The 10324-nt window shown below is 43.9% G+C and overlaps 1 long non-coding RNA gene across 1 annotated transcript; it reads right to left on the minus strand.

The window, feature by feature from the left end:
- Nucleotides 1-3121: 3121 nt before the first annotated feature.
- Nucleotides 3122-10113, minus strand: LOC148685840 (uncharacterized). Its single transcript, XR_015949829.1, has 3 exons — nucleotides 9522-10113; nucleotides 5629-5734; nucleotides 3122-3289 (listed from the first exon to the last, which is right to left on the minus strand). It is a non-coding gene; the product is annotated as an uncharacterized LOC148685840 (long non-coding RNA).
- Between the last annotated feature and the right edge of the window lie 211 nt (nucleotides 10114-10324).

The following is a 10324-nucleotide window of genomic DNA, read 5'->3' on the forward strand; positions in this document are numbered from 1 at the left end:
CTATTATATATATTATTATTTTTCAAGCATAAAAATGTAGGAGAACAAGAACTGAAGCATATAAATCAGGAGTGGCCCTCCAGATATTAATGGACTACCTAACCCATCATGCCTGCTGGCTGGAGCTAATGGGAAGTCGAGCGACATCTGGAGGACCACAGATTCCCCACTCCGGGTATAAAGACTACCTAGGCAGTAATCCAGAGAAAGTTCTCCAACCTTGGGTTAGTGCTAGGCAGGCAAATCACAGTGTAGCTGTCACAGGGGGACCCTCACCGTTAGAACTGACCATACTAATATTGAAAGAGCATGCAGCAATCTTCTTCTTCTTCTACTACTACTAAAAAAGATGTTGGAATGAAAAGCCCTTTCTCAGAAATATCAAAGGGTCACTCACAGACTTGATTGGTTCTTACTGTGTGCAGTTTCTTGACATGGCTGTGTATTGCTTACCATTCATAAATGCCTCCAGTTCTCTATTTCAACAGTTTGCTGCCCATTCCAGTTCTTGTTGCTACTGAATTCAACGAGTGTTCCTTATTTTCACCTGTCTGAAATGTGTCCCTAATTTTTGACATTTTCACTGTTGGTGATTGTGAGCCAATTTGTGAGCCAACTCCCCGCATGTGTGCATCCAGAAATTGCGGGTGGTTTGTGAGGAGACCCTCTCCTGGGGTGATGGTTTAAGGTTTTTTTTAATTTGGTGACGGTGACGGCATTTGGGGGGCAGCTGGAGACCTTGCGTCAACCCAGGTTCCCTTCCCTGCTTGGTCTCCAAAATGGCCTCACATTTCATAGCCACTATACCTGTGGCAGAGCACTGCTAGGGTTGCCAGACTCAATAGAGGACAGGACTTCTGTGCCTTTAATTGTCCTGCTTTCTTTTGAGTCTGGAAACCTTAAAGAGAAGCCAGCAAAGGGTCTGCTGGTTTCTCTTTAAGGTTTCCAGACTCAAAAGAGAGCAGGGCAATTAGAGGCACAGAAGTCCTGTCCTCTATTGAGTCTGGCAACCCTAACTGCTAGGCTTTAGGCGGAACATAGATAGAGCTGCTTCTGAGGAATAAAGACATGAAGCCTAAAACTAGGGCAGTGGTGGGATGGGAGGAGAGGCTGCCCCATTTGCTTAATGGCATTTTTTTTGCTGAGTATTTGTTTATCTGGAAAATTTATGGGCCACCCTTGACTAAGATTGGCTCCCAAAGAGGTTTTGCACAATTAAAATACCACAGTGATGAAACACACCCACACAATAAAACAACCAGCAGATGGAACAGGACCATCAGCAAGATTTAAAATTGCCTCAACGCTTGAGACCTGAGGGAATAAAAAACCAAGTGTTGTGCCTACAACTGGGCCTGCTTTAAAGGACACATAACCACCCACTGACAAACCAAAGACCACCACCTTTTATGTACACTCAAGTCACGTGGCATGAAATTGGGCTGATTTGCAGCCAGTTTTATGATGTATGAAAACACCCCTTGGGGTTTCAAAGATTCTGCCTTGCGAAGGAACCTTTTTTTTAAAAAAAAAATGACAGCAGTGACTGGAGCAGCTGCGTTAAGGAGAGTTGTATCCAGTCCAGTAACTGAATTAGGCAAAATGGATGCTGTCGGAGGGACACAGTCATCTGCCGCCCCTTCTCCCAGCCTTCCACGCCGCTGAATCGTAAATGGTGAAAGTGACAGGAGCAGATGTGGAACTGGTACTTAAAAACAAAACTCCAGGGGTGATTTGAGGTTCTCAAAAAAATACCAGGTGTTACCACATTGTCTTCTCCAATCACACTTTTTAAAAAATGCAAACATCTCTTTTCTAGAACTGGAAGAGGAAAGGTTTCGAAGCCTTTTTCATTTCGTTTTATTGCGGTGGGTAATATATTGCCATTACCAAGCTTCCCGAATTAATTAGAATGTTATTAAGATGCTGATGAGATGAGGTTAAGATCTCAATAGCTTCTGCAGACAAGCTGGTGATATTGAGGTCAAAAGAGGTTGGCGTTTATTTGTTCATCATGGCCCGTTTAGAACATTCTGGACTTTCAGCTGAGTTAGTTACCATACTAAAAATGTCAGAGAAGTAAAATAGCATTTGGGAAGTACAGTTCTGTCTATCTGAGGCTAAAGATTTCTGCAACTGTGGTTCTAGGCATTTTTTTTACAAAGTTCTGGTTATCTTGCTCTTCCAGAAAGAAACAAAACTGTTCCAGGATCCTGTTACATTTTGTGCTATTGCTGTGAATTGCAGTGGTCACCCTACTGGTATATTTACTCTAACTATTTCCTCCTCAATTTTGATCAATTCTGTGTTTTCTTACTAAATCTGGTGGCGACTAGAAAATCCCCAATAGGGTGTTTTCTGTGTCTCCAAATCAACGGGCTTTTGCTCTTTTGAGTGCCTCATGGGAGTCCCACCCAATTTCCAAATGCATGGCCTGAGATTAAGATTATTGCAATTTGCAAATCTGGGACTTGAAAGGGGCAATTTGGATGGAGAGAGGCTGCATTGTTCACTTGGCAGTGATAGCACAAGTGGTTTGCAATATCAAATGCCATGTGGGACCTGTTGCCTCTCCTTGTCTTTTAAAGCTTTTCACAACCATCTTCTGCAACATCTTTTCTTGGCATCACACACATGAGAGTTTAACCTATTCAGCTTTCAGCCGCCATTTGACATTTTCAACTCTGCTGCACTTGATAAGGATGAGCAGGAACCAGCTCTGAATTAGGTCTATGTGCTAATCTCTGGTGACACAAAACCTTATTACTTTCCATGTTTTGGGGCTCATCCAGACTTCTACTTGTCCCACTGCTTTCTCCTGGGAAAACCCAATCTTCACCGCTGAATGGGAGCAAACGTCAATTGAGTCAATGGAGTGTTGGTTGATGTTTGCTCTGATTTATTGCTGAAAAGTGGGGTTTTCCAGGGGAAAGTGGAGGAGCAAGAGCAAAAGCAGAGGACAAATGGAAAACTGCTCGGACTTTTGCTCTCTAGGCATGGGTCACATACAAGCCTGGATGAGCCCGTTTTGACAAAAATAAAGTGATCTTCAAAACTGTATGAGAGGTACTGTTATGGTCAGAAGACTAGGGCATCTAGAAATAAGAATCTGGAACCAAGCTTAACAGACGTAGAGTTTCATTTTATAGCCTCTTCCTTGCACACAGCTGCATGCAATGGCACAGCGTGGGTTGCCAGTGTCCAGGGCCATGTGGAAGGAGCGACATTGGCAGAGTAGGCATGCATATTCAACACCCTAACAGCGTCTGCTTCACCCAGGAGGTCGCATCTGCAGAGAGAAGAAAGGAAGAGTCATTCCATTGTCTGGAGAGGTCACTTCCTCATTCACATGCAGAAGCCATTTTCAATGGAACCCAAGAATGGAAGTGCGCAGCTGTATTGAAGCAGCACTGGGCGATGAATTTTTTTACGCCTAACAATTTTGCCCCTGGGACAACTGCCTCTGTGGGCCCCCGATGCTATGCCACTGGCTTCATGTAGAGACTCTTTTGACTTCTTTCCAGTGGGTTAGCTAACACAGGACATTCTGAAGTCTTGGACTGCATCACGGAATGGAAATGCTGCAAACATGACACATACTAACGTGCCACAAAAGGGGCTGGCGTGTGCCCCTTGGAAAATTAAGGCACCATTATGGATGTTTCCTCTGTTCTCTATCCCTCATCTCACATTTTCTTTGCCAGTGGATGGGCAGTGACAGCCATGTGGGGATTCCCATATGCTGCCCAGACTTGATCTGACTGTTTTAATATTATTTTAAATTATTATTATTTATTGAATTTATATACCGCCCCATACCCGGAGGTCTCAGAAATTTGAGGAACCATGATTTAGCTTTTGTCTTCAGCTTTACTCTCTCTTTGTGGAAGAGGCAACACAGGGAAAGTGTTAGCTTTTGCCAGCCTTCTTCTGCTTTTCAGAGTAAGCAAGCTTTCAAGCTTCACGGTGCTTGTTCTCAGGCAGAAACAATTACAATGACCCTGGCAGACATCACCGCAAACATATCACTTTCTATTTTCTCCTTCAATGACCATTTCCAGCCTGAACACTTACACCTGCTACCTGGCTTTGTCCAATGGCCAAATTTCTTCCCCAAATATCTGACACTATTGCCTTCTCTTGCTGATTGCTTCTATGCTCTCCTCGACCTGCTTATTTTTTTATGATAATGAACACATCTGGAATCTTTGCCTGAGACTTCGCTATTACCAGAAACAGATGTACCACTGACCTTGCAACAAACTTTCTGATTAATTTCTTGCAGAGTTCAAATAATTCCTCTTTTTACAAAAGATATAGCACACCATCCCTCATTGCAAAATATTGGATGAATTGCACATGTGCACATATTTGTAGATGCTTTTCTCTTTAAGTCTTTTGCTAGTGGCAATCTGGCTGCAAAAAAAAAGCATCCAGACTAGTATCAGAAGTATTTTGTACTTATGATCTTCTATTGGGAGAACAGAGAACACACCATAGAGATTCCTGCTTTGCAGTGGGTTGAGCTAGTTGACCCTCGGGGTCCCTTCCAACTCTACAATTCTCTCTAGGAGTTTTGCTAAAATAAAGCGCCACAGTGGACTTTCCAAGGATGCAAATGGTTCATTTGCCTCAAGGGCAATGTATGGCATCAAAGAGGTTATGAATAAAATATTAGGACTGTATTTGTCCCTCTAGGGTTTTTTTCTTCTTTCACAGGGCACGATTATCACGGAGAGAATTCCTCTGCAAATGACTTGGTGGAAAGGTGTATGGCATGCAAATTCCTCATTAGAAATCTGATGCCCTGATTCAAACAAGCGCCTCGAATTCTGCACAATACAGTGTTTTGTGTTTCTAGAGATAGGACTTCATGTGAACAATATGCCTTAGCTACATTCATTCATTCATTCATTCATTCATTCATTCATTCATTCATTCATTCATTCATTTGCTGCATTCAAACCCCACCTTTCCTCAAAGAAGTTCAAGGTGGCATACATCATTCTCCTCCCCTGATTTTATTCTCACAGCCACCCTGTGATGTAGGTTAGAGTGAGAGTGAGTGACTGGTCATAGGTAGGCCAAGTGGAGATTCGAACCCTGGTCGCCCAGACCCTAGTCCAACTCTCTAACTCTCTATATCACACTGCACCATATAGGATACTTGGAATCTCAGTCTTCAGGTAATTCCTTTATTTTTGCATTTCTATTTCGACAAGGACTCATGGGAGCTGTCTCATTTGATTATCCCAATGGAGATTGAGAGTTGCCCAGGGACTAGAATCTCTTAGAAACCCCAAATTTAGGCTTTCCTGAGCCTTCAAAAATTTTGTATCTCTTGGCGTGGTAGATCCAAAATATGGTAGAAATATGGTGCAGGGTCCATGTAAAATCCCAATGGGAAAGATACCCAATAGTGAAATAATTAGCAAATAACCTCCTCAACTGAGTTTTATTCAGTTTCAGAGAAATGTTTAGAAAATGTCCTTTGGTCCTAACAAATCCTACCTCCCAAGGCAATATACAAAGCGTATCATCAGAAGTAAATTTAACTGTTAAACCGGATTAAGAATAGAGCACCAGGCATCCCAAAATGAGGAAGAGAGAAATCAAACTGGAACATACCTACTAAAAACCATCAAAAGCTGTTCCCTGCATTGCAGGGGGTTGGACTAGGGGGTCTCTTGGGATCCCTTCCAAGTCTACAATTCTGTGGTTCTATGATTCCCAACTGCAAGTAAGCAGAGATGAGGTCAGTCTAATCTCTCTTGGCTTTGAGTTTCAAAGCTGGTGCTGACGCACACAAAACAAATGAGAGAAAATGGTTAATTTGTTTGTTTGTTTTTTGAAAAATGACTAGTGAATGCATGCACATTTTCCTAAACGCTACACATCAGTACATTCTGGATTCAAAAATATTCAATTCTGCTCCTTCTTAAGCACATGGGATGCATAAGTGCTCACACTTTGAAGCCTCTTCTCTCGTATCAGAAAGCACTTCAAATGGCCAAAATACGGTTGCTTTCTCTTTCATTTGGTTTTTGAGAAATCGCACAAAATACAATCCAGCCTGCAAATATGTGAAAGGCCTTGGCTTGATACATTATTCATATTCCTTTTCATTGCACATGCTGGTTTAGCCATTGATTCGCAGTTTCCCATGTTGTGCACTTGGCAGCTGATTGGTATTTAATTTTTACAACGGAGCCTGGGAACAGATCCATGGAGCTATGGTGCTGTTGCTTTTTAATGCCGATGATGGGGGACAATCTTATTTATTTATTTATTTATTTATTTATTTATTTACTTACTTACTTACTTACTTAAGCATGGGCCCCCAAGCAAGGTGGTGCACAATAAAATAAAAGCAGTGCTCTGAGGTTGAGAATCCAGCTGTACAGTTCTACATCCAGTGGGAAAATAAGCACCCCTGAACTTGATGTGAGATAGATTAGCCTAGAGCAGTGATGGGCAACCTTTTGAGCTTGGTGTGTCAAAATTCGCCAAAAAACCAAGCATAACTCGGGTGGTGTGTCACTTCGAGCAAAAAACCACAATTTTGCGATATTTATAGTTTAAATGAGAAAATGTATAATTGTAATATATAACTGTATTTAATAAACCAAAAACTAATTATTTAACCAAACCATTACAAAGAGTTGCCCAGAGTTGTTGAGCTTTTTGGGGGGAGCTGCTGAACAAAGTTTTGGAGGTTTTTGGGGGGAGCAAAAGTTGCTTTGCTTTTTTTGGGGGGGTCCCCCAAAGCTGCTGAGCTTTTTTTGGGGGGGGGAGAGAACAGAAATAAATGATGAATAATACTTCACTGGAACTAACACGCAGCATCGACATAGTCTGCCAAAGCGCCAAAAAACCCAGCACAGAACGGGTTAAAAAACGAACGCTGTTACACCCAATCATAGTCTGCCAAAGCGCCAGAAAAACAGCACAGAAAGGGTTTAAAAACCAATCTCTGGCTACCAGCAACAACAACAACAAAAACAGATCTGGGTGGAGACAAGCTCTAGCAGAGACAAGCTGTAGGAGGAGCGGGAGAACAAATGGGGGGGGGGACAACAACAACAGGGCGAATGGGCTGGTGGGGCACATGCCAGCAGTGAGGGCTCTGCGTGTCACGTCTGACATGCGTGTCATAGGTTTGCCATCACTGGCCTAAAGCAGGCATCCCCAAACTGCGGCCCTCCAGATGTTTTGGCCTACAACTCCCATGATCCCTAGCTAACAGGACCAGTGGTCAGGGAACATGGGAATTGTAGTTCAAAACATCTGGAGGGCCAAAGTTTGGGGATGCCTGCTGTAGAGTTTCTGAGTAGGACCAGAGCGCACGGATTCAAATCCCCACTCTGCCATGAGACTCAGCCTTGGGGCACCCACCTCACAAGGTTGTTGTGAAAGTGAAATGGCCAAGGAGGCAGGGACCGACTGTCTAAACCACCTTAAGCTCTGGGGTGGAAAGCTAGGATACAAATGGTCTAAATAAATATTTTAAAATGAATTTAAAGGGCAATGGGAGATCTGTATGCCAAGCAACGCGCACCCCCCCACACACTTTTCTCTAGTGCTGAGCATGGGGGACTTGCATAAGGCAGAAGATAGTGCTGGATGAGCAAATGGGAGGTGCATGACGGTCTCCCCTTTCCCCTAATGTTCTGTTGATGTTCTGCCTATGCATTGTGTGTGTGTGTGTGTGTGTGTGTGTGTGTGTGTGTGTGTGTGTGAGAGAGAGAGAGAGAGAGAGAGAGAGAGAGAGAGAGAGAGAGAGAGAGAGAGAGATTGGGTCCTCGCTAACAATAAAGTTGTGGCCTAAATTCTGCCAAAAAAACCAAACCAAAATTTGAGTCTTGTCTGAATTTTTTTTTTTGGGGTGGTGGTGGTGGTTAAAAAGTCTACGCACGCAAATTGGGTCCTCCTTAACAAGAGGGCACGTATTGCAGTGCGACCTGGCAACCAGACCCTGTGTTGTGGGTGGGAACGTTTGGATAGCCACAACAACCTATTGGAGGTCCCTTGATGCTGGGAGCAATCAGTCCAATGGGAAGCCAGCTAAAGTACATCGAGGGACCTCTATTTAAGCCCATGCACGTGTCCCTGAGCTTCCTCTTTTGGGCTCTGTGCATCAGAACACCCACCCACCTCTCCCTACCTATATTTAGGGCTTCCATGCATGACCTTGCTATGCTGCCGTGTGTTGCCTGTCGTTGGGACAGGGGCACGGCAGGAATTTTCCCCACTTGGCTGATTGGCTGGTGCCACTTGGGTTTTGCCTGCTACGTAGCAAATCGTCACAACTTGTAAGGTTGCGGATAGGCTCTGGCTCAGGTGATGGGGTGGCAGAAGGATCTCGCCATCCCTATGCGCTGGGTATTCCGCTAAAGGAATCCACGGACTCATGGTTGGTCTTCCCTGTGAGGGGTTGTGCCCTGAGCCTGAGTCTAGGGGACATCTGAGGGGAGGACTGGCAGGGCTCATGCTTTCCACTTTCCTAGGTGTTCACCCGGGGACCCAGGTGGCGCTGTGGGTTAAACCACTGAACCTAGGGCTTGCTGATCAGAAGGTCGGCGGTTCGAATCCCTGTGACGGGGTGAGCTCCCGTTGCTTGGTACCAGCTCCTGCCAACCTAGCAGTTCGAAAGCACGTCAAAATGCAAGTAGATAGGAACCACTACAGCGGGAAGGTAAACGGCGTTTCCATGTGCTGCTCTGGTTTGCCAGAAGCGACTTTGTCATGCTGGCCACATGACCTGGAAGCTATATGCCGGCTCCCTTGGCCAATAATGCGAGATGAGCGCACAACCCCAGAGTCGGTCACGACTGGACCTAATGGTCAGGGGTCCCTTTACCTTTTAGGTGTTCACCCAAGGCTGACTTATGGTTGGTGCCCTGGGTCAGCGCTGCCTGCAGGGCTGCAGGCAGCTAGTCGAACCAGAGCCTATGCAGCCACTCACTTGATTTGTAATCAATAAAGTTGTGACCTAAATTCTGCTAAAAACCAAACCAAAGATTTGAGTCTTGTCTGAATTTATTTCGGGGGGTGGTTAAAAGGTCTCACCACGCAAAGAGAGAGGTCCGCGCGCAGTCTCTGCACCTGGGGTTTCCTCTGGTTTGAACTGTGGCTTGCTTTCCAATCACGAGTGTTTTCTGTTTTCTCTCCCCCTTATCCGCCAACCTACAGATGGTGAGACTGTTTTACTGCAATGCGATCAGCTTGTGCCCTTTCTCCAGACTGAATGGTTTCAACAAAAACAGTGAAAGTGGGGACAGTGGGTGAAAAGATAAACTCTGGAAGGAACATTTCACAGGTTGCTCCAAAGCCAGCAAATGTCCTCAGCTAATTTATTGTGTGTGTGTGTTTTTAAAGAGAGACAGGTTTTGTTTGGAGTAAATGTGAACTTAACTGCTTTTTAAAATGCTCCTCAATCTCTACCCAAATACGTTGAGGATGCAACAGCACACCAGTCAACTTTAAAGGGGAGTCACATGTTTGCTTTGTCCTGAAAATACCTTGCAAATGGCTTCTTTATTCCCGTGTTCCATCAATGCTTACTCCTTCTTTTCTTCATATGTCATTTTTAGTTCTTGCTGAGTTAATGAAGTTCATGGTTCAGTCTCTAAAGAGATCCTGCTTGACATGAAACGTGGCTTTTCTTCTGAAGATACGGTGCTCTGATTTTGCCAGCGAAAGGTTTGTCTCTATGTATTCCAAGTTTCTCCACCTAGCAACAGTTCTGCACCGAGTCTGTCACTATGGCAACCAAATATCCCATAATTGTCCAGGCCTTCTGCCAAAAAAGAAAAGAAAAGAAGATTTTAATTTTAGTTTGACTATTCATTTCAAAGCCACTGGGTGATGGACCTAGCTGGAAGAAAGCTGGAAAATGTTCATTTCTTCTTTTAGGCTTGTTTTGTTGATTTTTGCAGTGAGATAAAACCACAGGTTTTTGTTATTATTATTTTTAAAAAACAAATCTTCATATTTCCTTGCATTGAAGAAAGCTTTCATAATGCTCTGGCACCTTGATGGAAATCATTAAACTAGAAAGTTATGACATGGAAGTCCTTTTGGTGATACATTATTTTCATTAAATAGACAACTGATGGCTTTCTTTGATTCTTCTTCTTTTTTTGCCTTGGGTGTGTTTCATCAAATCTGCCATGGCTCAAAGCCTCATCTCATGCAGCTTTCAAGTTAGCACAGAAACACTTGCTCAAGCTGCATTTACAGCTCTATGTAGGGGGCAGAGGGTTGAATCCCTAAGGTTCCCTTCCATATGCAGAAGTCACCTTCCGATTGCCGAAGGTCCATT

Source organism: Zootoca vivipara, chromosome 4 (genome assembly GCF_965207765.1).
Source record: "Zootoca vivipara chromosome 4, rZooViv2.hap1.1, whole genome shotgun sequence".
Taxonomy (NCBI): Eukaryota; Metazoa; Chordata; class Lepidosauria; order Squamata; family Lacertidae; genus Zootoca; species Zootoca vivipara.